General features: G+C 38.4%; 1 protein-coding gene across 1 annotated transcript in view; it reads left to right on the top strand.

Annotated features, from left to right (window-relative positions):
• Positions 1-13671, top strand: part of SLCO5A1 (solute carrier organic anion transporter family member 5A1) — a 72654-nt gene that overhangs the window by 18930 nt on the left and 40053 nt on the right. The gene's annotated exons all lie outside the window — the stretch shown is intronic.

Here is a 13671-nt window from a genome sequence, read left to right as displayed (position 1 = left end):
TAGTTTCTTAAAATGATTGCTACAATGGATAACAATTGCAGTTACATATGCAGCATAGAAATGTATCACATGCTTTGTATTTGCCCTTTGGAGGAGTACTAGGTGTTCAGTTTTTGGTGATGGACATTTTTATTTGTCTATGAGCTGTGGGCTTCCACTTGTTATGGTGGCAAATTCATCAGTATGAATCTGAACATGTAGTTAAGGATCCAACAGTGTGTGAGGAAGACACATCTCTTCTGTCACATGTTGTAGAAAACTCCCATAGAGTCTCTGTAAAGATGCCAGATCAATTTTCATTAGACCTGGAAAAGCTCTGACAGCAGCAGAGACCACTGGTAACACTTGCAATCACGGTTATTCCAAGCAGCTCCAGTATCATTCCTTGAGGCCCTCCCTGTCAGTCTTTCTCTCTCTGTCAGAATAGTTTAATAACTGAGGTTAAGATTTCCCAAGGAGAGTAAGGAAGTCAAGGGACCCGACTTTCAGTGAATTTCAATGGGATTTAGGGCTCAAATTCGATTTTCTTTGCAAACATAAGATTAAAGTTTCAACAGATCGCTTATTTGTGGTAAATTGATTGAAAGCTGTGATAGTTTGCAGATTGTGTACATAAGTGTAATCTTCCAGTTGAATCTTCGTAGTGTAAATAACTGAAAACATGTTCCCTATGAGAATGGATGCAAATGGACAAAGATACTAGACAGAAAGGGTCTCTGAGTAGCTTGAATGAGCAAAATCTGTCAGGAAATACATTTTATTTTCATTGGTACTTCATACCTTATTTCCTGAGTCTGCCTGGGGAGTGTCTATGTGTTCAGTACCAGCTCCAGTTCAGTTCTTCTGGGGCATTCTTGTTCTTTGGTGCTCTCAGAGTTACCCTGACAGAGAGGGGTGCCCAGGGGTGTCTCAGGACAGCCTCGAGGTTCCTTGGCTGCCTCATCCAGTACCGAGGCCACCACCCATGCTGGGGCTATCTCTGCTAAGTGCTCAGCTGATGCACCTGTGAAATGGTAAAGTGCACAGGGCGGGCTCTGGCCCTTCCCTTACCAGGGAAATGATGCCTCGAGGCAGCATAGCCAGGAAGGAAAGGTGAAGAGGCTTCTTGTCTTTTGGCATCCTTCTTTGCAAAGGGTGAAGTCTGTTTCTGCAAAATCTGTGTTACAGACGAAAAGAGAATTGGTGGGTTAATTTCATGCTTTATTGGGCCAGAAAGGACTGTTACGTTCATTTACTTGGACATTTGTGTTCAATCAGATTTCATTACAGTGTTATCCCTGTCCAAAGCTCTGTTTATATAAAACCATATAGCTTAAAACAAAGCACTCATGGTTAGAGAGAATCTGCCATGTCCCTAGGAATATAATAGAGTTAACTATCTCGTTAAAAAAGTTACTGCCATGAAAGTGTGTCTAAAGTTGGTGGAAAGTCATTTCTACGTAGCCTCTAGCCACCATGTTTTTCATGTCTGTGAAAGCATCTTTTACTATTGAAGAATAAGACTATGCTTAATAATCTGTTAATCTAAGTAGTTGAGAAACAAAGCTGTCATGTCTAATTCTGCTCACAGAAGAAAGAAGAAGCCAGAATGAACAATCTTTATTTTTAAAAATTGCAGACTAAATGAAAGGATATTGGTGAATTTTCTCTAAAACATGTCAGCTGAATAATTAAATTACCTAATTAGTGAAAGTAACTTCAGCTGATTGGAAATTTTTCAGATTTTCTAAGTCAACCATATATGGTGTTTTGAAATATCTTGGAAGGATCCCTGTAATATAAATAATTTTCTCTTGAAAATGCCAACACTACAAGTTAGTAATACTTCTGTATTTTATTAACATATTAACATATCTTAGTGGAACTGGGAATGAGCTGCAAATGGAGCTGTAAATCACAATGACAATTTATATCTTAGAAAGACAAATGTAGCTATAATATTAGCATTTGTAATAGGAGAACCTTTTGTTGGAATCACTTTTTAATGCTACACATGGTGTTTGAACTATGCCATTTAATAGCACTGATAAAAATGTTGTGATGGTCTTGCTCTGACAAATTATGATATAATAAAATGTTGATTATAGGGATATATTGATTTAGGGTTTTTTTTGTGTAGGGAAAATTATTTTGATAATGTTGAAATATTTAAGTTATATTGAATTATTTTGATCTTTATGTAGGACCACAGATTAGCATTTAACAAAATACATTTTTTTTTTTACTTGACACATAGGCAAAATTGAACCAAAACAAACCATGTAAAACACACATTACTTATAATGTCAAACCAAAATATTTTCACAATTTTTAATTTTCTTTTATTATTGGCTTTGCATGTCAATATCTGCCTTTCCCCATGAGGCATACATTTGTTTCTTTGAGGACCTGACTAAAATTGGTCTAAGCAAATATATTTATAGAGTCATATTTATTTATAGAATCAGTTTGTTACTAACAAATGGTGTCTGTGGCAGTTTTCTGTACAAAACAAAAGTATAAATTAATTTCCTGCCTTTTGGTTACTTACAAAACTGTATTCACCTCTTTTTTCTGTAACTCTCTGTGATCTCAATTTCATTTTCTCTGATTTTCTTGAATATCTCTGACAATTCATGTCCCTTTATCAAGTTTAGGAGGATCTTTTCAGGGATCTGCAGCAGCAGCTCTGTGCTTCTGTATCCTATTTCATGGAGCTGTGTCGGGAGTGTCAGGGTCATTTGGGAACAATTTGTTTCTCCATGGGGTACCCGTTAGCTCCTTAACCATGGGGAAGGAAGGATTTGTTGGGGCATTGCTTGATGACATTTTTTCATAGCTGGGATGAAGAGATGCAGTTTGGTGCTACAGCAAGAAACTCTTTTGTCCCCAAGCAGAGCATGGAATTGAATGAGCTGTTCTATCTTATGATCCCTCTGTGGAAAACAGAGGAGAGATCCTTACCCAGAACACAAAGCTCAAGTTTTCTTTCCAGACTCAAACATTTCAGCGTAATTCCAGTTTCATGAAAGTGCCCCAACAGTGTTGTTCCTATGAAGATAAAGACCATATTCTGAAGCTTTGGAGATTTTCATAAAATAGTGGTGTTGTCCTTTAGCTAAAATAAACAGTCTCCTCTATTTATAACTGTTACACGTGGATGGAAATGTTTTTCAGACTCTTTGACCTGTAATAATATTTTCAATATTGTTTCAAATATGATTATACAGCTCTGCATTTCACTTTGCCACTTGTTATTTAATGTATTTTTTATTGAAGCTGTTGCAGCTTTCAACCTTTGTGAATGTAGAAAAATAACTTTTTAGCAATACAGTAGATGTTAATAAAACTCACAGGGTCATCTGCAAATTACTGGAATAATGTGCTTTTGCTTACAGGCAGATTTTCAGTCAGATATGAGTAATGAAGTGTAATTACTGTTGTTTCAGTTGAAAGATGAAAATGTAAGTGCAATTTACAAAGAAAATAAGAAGAAATTGTGTTTGGCTTGCCTTTCTTTGCAGTCTATTAGCAAGAGGTAGTGAAGGGAAAAACGATCACCAACATTTTCAATAATTAACCTATGCCTCCTAGGCAGAAACCAATTTTTGAAAGGAAATTAATTCTGAGGGAATATGATTGAAGTCATTTCCCTGTTTCCTTCTTTGTTCTGTTATCTTGCTGGTGGGACAAAGCAAGAATGAATATATATATAAGTGCTCTTACTATCAGCACCTAACCTTCCCTTTCAGTAGATATTTGGTCTATTTCCGCTGCTTCCTCACATTTTCTTTCTTAGGCACAAAGGACCTGGCTTTGAACAATGATGAACAATTCATAAAAGAATGAATGTCAAACCTGCTTCTGAAAAACAGGTATTTGTGTGCCGTTAGCTGGTTTGTGCACAATAACTGGTAAAGCTCACATCCATAGACACTGGGTATTTAGCGTATATAGATTTTGCTGAAGAATTGGTACTTATTCCTGGTTCTTCCAATGGTTCATGATGGCATACTCTTAACATCTGGTTCTGTGTCTGATAAATTTCACCCTGCTTTTCCTCTGGGAGTGGGTGCATTCTCCCAACTCAGAGACATGAGAGGACCTGAATAATATATTTCTGTTGGCTTGTGCTCTTAGACTACCTGAACATGACTTAAAACAAATTACAAATAAAACATAGTACAAATATTCTGAAATACTCTTCTGTGCTGGTTCTGCTGGTCTTGTAGCTATGGACCTTTCCAGCTGTGATTTTAAATGTGACCCCTCTCTTTTTTTTTTTTTTTTTTTTCATATTTGGGATTTATCTGTTGAGGTCTGCTTGATGGCCAAATTTCAGCTTTCACAGCTTGATATTTTTCAGTTATGATAGCCTGAAGAACAGGGGATGACATGCAAGTGAACAACCCTGCCCCACTCTAGTGTAGTTAGAAGTAATGCTAAAGACATGAAAATTAGTTTTAAGAAGCTGAGATCAGCAGAGTCTATAAGCACGTGCCTGGGGATAATCCCTAGTGAAAATTAAATGTATATGTGTAGCCTCAACTGCCAAACCATTAAAAAAACCCCAAAGCCAAGCAATTACAAGGCAGAGATGAGATGCTGCCATTTGACATGATGTTATGGAAAGAATGCCTATGAGTCAAGAGGCTGCTTTAGTATCCTGAAGACAGCCAACAACTTCAATGTCCTTTTAGTAGGAACACCGCTGAGTATTAGTACAGAAGTGCCTAATCCTGCCTGCTTCATGAGAGTAGTCACACGAGCTTCAAGAATACTTGTAATATGAATGTTTAATTCACTATTGTGGATTTAGCTCCCACTGTTTGAATGAATGGGAAATAATACAGTGAAATTATCTAACCAGTTATTAGTTAAAGGTTTTAAAAATAATTTGGAGTAGTAGTTTGCTTACGACTTAGTTGATAATAGTTATATTTAGTAGATCATTTTCTGTATGGAAATGGACACTACTTCTATGACATTCCATTGTTTTGTTCTTTGGAGTAATCAAAACTTTGGGATGCTGACAGACCAAGAATTCAGAAGGCACTGAGGAGTTACTCAGTAGGTATTAACATGATTGGTCAATGTCTGTCTAGTTGTCATACTATTCACAAAAGAAAACATTTTTAAGAAACATGCTCTTTTGAAAAGTCAGGGTTTGGGAATCCATGCCTACTCAACTTCTTGGGATATGTTACCTTGTGTTTATAATGCAACATACCAACAGAAACTTAATACACTTGAAGATGTGGAGTGTTTCTGAGAGCTGATTTCCGGAAAGTAACAGCCAAGAGCAGAGTTGTGCCTTCTGTTGCATCTTTGGACATTCTGACTCTGTTCAGCACAAGTAGTGTGTGCATCTGTCTGAGACCTAAATTTCAGTAACAGTACTTTTCCATATCAAAATTTCCTACGTGTGGAAAAAAAAATTAGGAGTTTTAAGAAAGATGGTTTTGATCACTGTTATCATTCATTTAGGCAGTTGTTGACACTTCTATTTTAAAAAAATCCCAAACATCTATTTAGATAACCGATGCCTTTGACTTCATAGAAAGAATATCAGAACATCTTTGATTTCAGTTTAGGTTCTGATCAAGCAAGCACAGATATGTGTATCTTTGGTCATGCAAACAATTCACATCAGTGGGTACTATCCATATGCTTAAAATTACTTGTATGTGCTTTTGGAATAACATCACCAGAAGGTTCTTGTGTTAGAATTGGTATAAGAACTTATAAAGCTGATAAAACCTGATTTGCCTAATTATCTGATCTAAGAATTTCCTTGTGCATGGTGTCTAAATTCAGTTAACCACACTGATAGGAAATTGCACTCAGAAATTGCAGCTGTTTTCACTAATCTTTTACAGCAGATGTGTCTTTTCCATACTTACTTGCTAAGCACAAAGTCGTTCTTGGTAATATTATCAGCAAATGTTTATTTATAGGTGAATATAAAGAGAGAGAAGACAGATTTTGATGAAAACCCCCAAGTAATATTTGTGTGTTCCAAGCAAAACAATTGTCTCTAAAGAATGGGACAGTCTCCAGTTGCCCCTGGGATTTCTGCTTCCACAGTTCTCAGGTTTTAGGAATAAAGAAATAAAGACTCATTTTAAGCACCGGCTTAGTTTTCCTTGGGGCAATCATTTCTTTAGCCAGGTATCTGTAAAGCTGAAATACCATGGTACAAGTATAAGCCTTTCTTCTTTGGTATTTTCAGTGTTTTCGGATTTTGGATTGCGTGCACACACCTGGTAGTGTAACCAAAAGACAAGTACTGAGTCTGTGAAATTGTGATGTAAGTTGAATTGCTTTGAAGGCACTGTGACTCCACAGCATAGCAGTGACTTGGAGCAGCATTGCAGTGACAATGCATATAAGAAGTACACTTTAGGATAGACTGCCTATTTTAGCTTGTTTTCTTTGGGCTTTTTTACTTTCCTGGGGTTTTATGGATATAGTAGAATTGGATCCAATGAAAATGATTGTAATGTTTTAGAACATGACCACAGAGGGTGAGTACAAAGCCTGAAGCAGCTTAGCTGTTTAAATCTGGAAATGATATCTGTTTTAATACAAATGATATCTTAGTTATAAAGCTGTAAGAGAAAACTAAAAATTGAATGGTTTTCATCTGGTGTTGGCAAGTCACTTAAATAAAATTGAAACATATTTTTTTAACTTTAACTTCCAACATTTTTTTAATGGAATGGTAAGCTGGACCATTCATTTTCTTTTCCATGGTAGGCATGTAAAATTATGCTTTAGTTATATTTCTCTATAGGTTTGTCTTCCAGGTCTGTGGAATCTGCTTGTTAAAACAGTGACAAATATATTCTATACAAAGATCAAGAGAGGCTGCTGAAGTGGTTTTGTTGCTTTGTTTATTGTTTTGAGTGGAACACTGGATCTGAGAGACTATTAAAGTCATGGTAACGCTAATACGTTTTGAAAGGAAGTGATTTAAAGATTTGAACTGGACATTATTATCTGAGCTGCAGTAATGCTCAAAGCATTGTTTTTTCCTGAGCAAATAACCACATTAAGAAAAAAATCCTAAAGCATGTATAGATGTGTTTGATTGTGTGTTCGTGATGAAAAGAAGGAAGCGAACTGGTTTCCTGACTTAAAAGCTTTTGAGAAGTCTGCCTGGCTTCTGCTCACAACTCAGTTTTGTGTCCTCAGGCTCAAAAGAGTGGTTAAACCTTACTTTTCTGGGGTAGTTTCTGTGTGGGTGAAATTAGACAGAATGAGGTAAATACGCCTTTTTGAATGTGAGTGATGTTTCTTTGAAAGCTCCTTTATGCTTGATCCTTGCTATCCCATCACGGTGCTGTGACATGAGAGGAACAGGGGAGAGCTGGGAACTGTTCCCCTTTGAAACCTCTGCCTATCAGCTTTGCTCTGTGGGGAAATCAAAACCTGCTGTATACCCTAGAGAGATAATGGCACTGCTCATTCTCCAGTGACAGCATAGTACAGCTTTCCAAGGAAATGTGCTGCTGGTAGCGCTGGAGAGGATGCTATGGTACCATAGCATGGTGATGCTTCCTTTGCTTGCAAAATTCCACGTGGTAATGATGCCATGAAGATTTTTTGCCTTTTCTTTTATACCTCTGTTATACCTTTTTACAACTTTGTATTCCTAGTGCTTTTTGCCTACATTCTTGGACTTGTTTGTCAAGCTGAGAGACTTAAACATTTTAGAAGCTTCGTAGTTAAGGATCAGTGTGTCCCAGACCCCAAGGTCCTCTCCAGAACACATTCTGTAAACCAAGATAGAACCATCCAGGGGAAGGCTCCTTGGGGAGGGGGGCTCACTTGAGCCTCTCCTTGGGGAATTTTTGATAGATGTGCTAATTAGTAAAACCTATAATGTTATACCAGGTCTTTTGGGTGGGATTTGCAGTGTACATTTCGGTGCATTTGACCTGGACGTAGTGCACCTAAGGATCCTTAAATACCAAGGTAAAATCCCTTTTCCCCTTCTAACCATGTTTGACTCTTGATTTTAAGACCAGGAAAAGGCATCAGTAACCCTGCAACTATGTTTATTAACCTATAGCCCTTTAAATTACTTGAGAAATAAATATTCAGGATTATATAAAGTTCATCTTGGATTTCCATTAAAGCTCAGTCCTCAGATTGTAAACAAGTAATCTGTAAACACAGGGCTTTTCGTGCAAATTCACATGAATGTTTTCTTTTTGTTGTTGTTTTTATTCTTCTTTGTGCTGTTCTTTAATGAGAGCGTTGTTCAGCAGGTAGGACATTGAATTATTGCTTCAATTAAGTAAATTACACTTCTGGACTTCCTACTCTACTTCATGACTATAAGGGATTCATTTTGTCTTTTGTATCTCTGTTTCCCAATCAATACCCTCATGTTAATGACAATTAAGATTTCAGAGTAAAAATTTGAAATCTACAGATATAAAAGGACTATAATTCTATACTACTAAAAAGTATCCTGCAAAATCTATTAAAATTGCTGTACTATTCTGACAGGAGCAAATGTATGTATGCATATACATACTTGTATACATATATATAATATACCTTCAGAATGCACCCTGTGGCTTTTGCAGGATCTTGCAAATTCTAAAGTTCCATTGAAAATAGAATAAAGGTCAAATTCTGCTTGTCTTACACATGTATGAAATGAACAGTTGTACTATGGTGACGTGCTGCCAAGATTTGGACAATGGGGTCTTTCAGAAATGTTCCTCCTCCTCCAGTGATAAACTCTGTGTGGTGACATGTGTGTGCACACGGAGGAGATGACAGGGTCTGAGCACTATATGCCTTTGTTTTTACTTTTTAAACCAAAGTGTGTCTTTTAGAACCCAGAAGCCAGCCTTGTGGCTCACTAATGTGTAGTTTCTGTTCATCTAGGCATAATATGTGACTTGTGACTTTAACTGGTACTAGCATGGCTAATATAAAGAGGCACAGTCAGAGGGTTCACATATGCATTTGAGGGTGACACAGGTTCTAGATAAGCCTACTGAAGATGTCTTTTGGTGTGATTAGAAAAGGAAAAGGCAATTCACAATATTTTTATGATCTCTGTCTCATTAAATTTGGTAGTGTAGGTAGATAAAAAAAAATAATTCTTTGGCAACAAAGTTTTTTCATGCATTTGGTGTGAACACAGAGATTTTCAGACCCATAGAGGATTCAGCCTATCTTATTGTAGTCAAAAAGACTGTGCTGCTATAGGCTGTACATAAAGCTTTATCCTGTTGAGGAAGAATCTCTGATGAATAAAGCAACAGACAATGTAATAATTTTGTCAAACGTTGTGAGAATGGCAGTATTCATTGCAACATGTCCCGGGATAAACTATTCTGTGGTGAAGAATGACTTTGCTTAATCTTCTTTCACATGGATAGGTAAATTTGTATGTAATTAGGTTACTAATTCTATGACTCCCCTTTTCTCTCCCATCCAGCATCTTAGCTGTGATGGCAGTTTATGGCTAAGCCTGGCTAGCCACAGCTAGCTGCAATTTTGAAACTAGACAGCCTTGCTAGTATGGTGTAGGGCCCGAGATGTGCCATGCTGAGGACATAGTGAGGCAGTGAAGCTCCTCTGGTACAAAGCTTCAAGGAATTAAAAATAGCCATGGCTGGATATCTCGGGTGAAAATGGGCACTTAACTCTGAACCGGGATATTTTTACTGACCTACAGTCTATGTCAGAGGTAGAGCTATGGTCTGAAAGACCAGGTTTAGGAGGGCTGGGAAAAGGCTGTCCCTCATCACTGAAGAGAAGGTACACCCAGAGGAAGAGATATGCTTGGTAGTGGAAACTCCTAACCACAGCACTAAGGTTTTGGAGAAGAGGGCAACTTTAAAGAATCCACAAGGTCTTTGTCTTGTTTAAAGGCTGTGTAATTTTAGTAAACCAGTCTGTGCTTTCCTTTGAAGACCTAGGATCCTACATCACAGCAGCAGCAAGCTACAACAGACTTCTGGGGAAAACTTCTGCCGGGTCCAGTCTGACCTGGTTGTGTTGAATGTCATGAGTAGTTCTCAGATGGCTCTAAGTCACCCTGAGATCAGCTCAGTTAATTAGAGCATGGTACTATTAATGCCAAGCTTGTGAGTTTGATCCCTGTGTGGGCCATTCACTTAGGAATGTGGGTGGCTTCCAGCTCAGAATATTTTGTGGTTCTGTGAAGTCAGGTAGGAGTGGGTGACCTGCAAATGTGCTTTCCCAGAGAGACCAATGTTCCCAGAGAATTGTACTGTGACTTGTCAGCATTGAACGTGTGGCTAGTGATGGAACTCAGAGGGGTACAATTCTACGTTTCAGTGCAACCCAATCAGAAGAGATTCAGGTTGATGTTGTAGCCCATATGTCTGTATTAACAATAGTTTCCTCATTTTATCTGTTGAAGATGATTTATGGTTTGGAGTAGAGCTTTAACTCTTAACGGAATGTACATCACCTCTGTTTTATCATGAGAAAGGACATATTACTGTTATTTTACTGCATAGCTTTTTATGACTTAGAAATAGTAAGGCGACTTGCAAGTATAAGCACCAGTCAGACTTACAGCTATGAGGTTGTAAGACAAATCCTGGATTTCCTTAGGTGCAGTTTAAAAAATCATCTGGGTACTGTGCATCCTGCCTCAGCATCACAGTACTCCAGCATGTCCCCTGATAAAAATGTTTGTTATTTCCATTGAAAGTTCTTGGCCGTTAAATCTGTGCAATTCCCTGGGTCAATATCCCAGATTATGGCCTGAAGAGGGAGGACCAAAAAGAGTTAGCTGAAATCCCTGGCAGAAGGCTGAAAGGAAGATGCTCTTACATCATCTACATGTTTTTGAACCTTTTTCATCCAAAAGTTGGAGCCCTTGTGATGACCTCCTACACCCTTCTAGTGTTCAGAGTAGAAAAAGTTCTGAAACTATTCTCCATAGGATTTTTTATTTGTGAAGCAGGTATAGTTTTGATGACACCCTGATTGAATCTGTTTCCAGTTTAGTTTCCATTCCATATCATCCTGGTGGCCTACTTGGAAATCAAAACCGTCTTTATTCCTGAACATAGTTGTGAGGGCTGTGACCAGAATTTTAAGGGTCCAGGACCCTTGAGTAGCCTGCCAGGGTGACTTACGGAGCTGGTTTGCCCTTCACTTCCCCAGCATGGTTTAAAAGTTTGGGGCAGATTCTTTCAAGTACCTAATTTTGAAATACCAAAATGCTATGCTTGCCGTGCTCTGTGTTTAGTCCCATTTATTAGTCTAAAACAGTTTCTTGCACTTGGTGTCCGATTTCTGATAGTGACCATTATTAGATGCTGAAAGAGAGGCTGCAATGTATCTTAAAATGGCAATTTTAAGACCTTACCTGCTCATATTTCGTCCTGCCATTGACCAGGAACATGGAGGCTCTGTGTTTTCTGAAAGACTCAGAAAGTGACATTTTGCCTGTAAGTTTATTAAAAAGAAATACATCTTGAAGCCTGAACAGCATATAGTAATTTTAAAATACCACTGAAATTGTCGACAGCACTTCTTCCTCTAAAGGAGAACAGTGTACAATGTTATTTTTATCTTAATTCTGCAGTGTTTCTGCTTACGAGGAAAACCCTCTGAAGTTTCCAGGTGTACAAAATACACTATTTGTGTAGTGATTTGAAACCTAAGCAGTTGCTGCATTTTGTTGCTTTCAGTGGTGGAACTAAAGCTGAATTAATTCAGTATAAGTATTTTTTCTGAATACTGAAGTGAATGGATTAGGTCAGTCTTTTACTCCCTTTGTGTTTCCTCTCTAAAGATTTTAGAGATCTGAGTTTGCTGTAGTTGTCTGAATCAATTTTCCAAGCAAACATTTGTAGAACAAAATTTATTACTGGTTGTGGGAGTGTGGATATAGTTTTTTGTTTGTTGGGGTTTTTTTTTTCCTGCTCATTATGTGAATTTTGCAAATAACAGTTACTGTGGGATTTATCTAACCACTTGCTGCTAAGGAGCAGAGTTTCAATGTCTGATGGAGCATTTTAGGCATACAGAGAATTGTTTACAATCAATTCAGTAGGGAACATGGCTGGAATAAATTTAAATAGTGAACACAGTTCTGAAAACCATTATGTGAAAGGGACTTCAGCAAAATCTATTTATTCAAAATTGCAGTTTCATAAAAAAAAATAAGTGTTTACAAAAAATGACTTAAAAGTGATAAAACTGTGTAATCAATTTGTGGTCTGGAAGCATTTTTTAGTATTGGCAGTTTTACCTTTTGTGGTAGCTTCTGTGATTTTTTTTTTTGCTGCAATGTAGTTCTCTTTTTACTTGTAAGAATGCTCTTTTTCTTCATTCTCTTATTTCAAAACATAAGATGGAAATGTGCAAGTTATTTCGGTTTAATCAGGCGGATTTAGTGATTTCTTTTTGCTTATTTTATCCATGAGATATAATTTACTATAACAGGTAACATGGAAACTCAAGCTGTAACCACTCAGTTGTGCTTCTTCAGCTGCTGCAGTGTAGGATTCAGCATGTCTGATTGAGGATGGGACCAAAAAGGATGGAGTCTGCATACTCCTGTTGTGGACAGGCACTGGTCCAGTAACCATCTGGACCTAGAGGGAAAATTACAGGGAATTAGATAATCAGGTCTTTCATGTGCTGCTAGAGAATCTGCAGCAGCTGAGCAAGTGTTGCTGTGCTGGAGCCTGGGTTTTGGTGGTACAAGATACGTGAGTGGACAGCAGAGACCAACCCTTCTGGCCTTTGCCTTTTATACCTACAGCCAGACCTATGGGAAGCAGGGCAGAACCATCTTAAAAGGAATGGGTACTGCAATATATAGTAAGGAAGGAAGGAGATATTGTAGGGGAATGGAATGGAGTGGGATAGAACAGAGCATTTCAGTTTGAAGGGACCTACAATAATCATTTGTCCAACTGGCTGACTGGTTTGGGGCTGATCAGACGCTAAAACCTGTTACTAAGAGCATTGTCCAAATGCCTGATAAATGCTCTGATAAGTCTGGCACTTCCCTGGGAAACCTTCACAAGTGTTTGACCTCCTTCTCCATAAAGAGATTTGATCCTTCCTAAGATCCATTGTAAACCTCCCCTGGTGAAGCTTTGAACCATTGCCATGTGTCCTGTTCACTGGATATGAGAGAGAAAAGATCCGCTCTTCAGGAAGCTGTAGAGCAATGATGTTGCCCCTCAGTCTCCTTTTCTGCAAACTAGACAAGCCCAAAGTCCTTAGCTGCCCCTCACAGGTCATTCCTTCCAGCTCTCTCGCCAGCTTTGTTGCCCTTAACTGGACACATTCAAGGGCCTTCACATCCTTCTTAAATTGTGGTGCCCAGAAGTGCACACAGTGCTCCAGCTGAGGCTGCACCAATGCTGAACACAGTGGGATAATCACCTTCCTGAGGAGCTGGTGATGCTGCGTTTGATGTACCCCAGCATGGGGTTTGCCCTGTCGGCTTCCAGGACACGCTGCTGACTCTTGCTGTGCCTGCTGCCAGCCAGCACCCCCAGATCCCTTTCTGCAGAGAGGCTCTCCAGCCACTCCTCTCCCAGTTTATACTTGTGCCTGATATTAGTCCATCCCAGCTGCAGAATCTGGTATTTTAACTTGTTAAACTCCATGCCATTAATCACCGTCCAGCATTCCAGTCTGCGTAGATCCCTCTGCAAGGCC

The sequence above is a fragment of the Aphelocoma coerulescens genome, chromosome 2 (genome assembly GCF_041296385.1).
Source record: "Aphelocoma coerulescens isolate FSJ_1873_10779 chromosome 2, UR_Acoe_1.0, whole genome shotgun sequence".
Taxonomy (NCBI): domain Eukaryota; kingdom Metazoa; phylum Chordata; class Aves; order Passeriformes; family Corvidae; genus Aphelocoma; species Aphelocoma coerulescens.
This window is presented reverse-complemented; position numbering and strand designations above follow the sequence as displayed.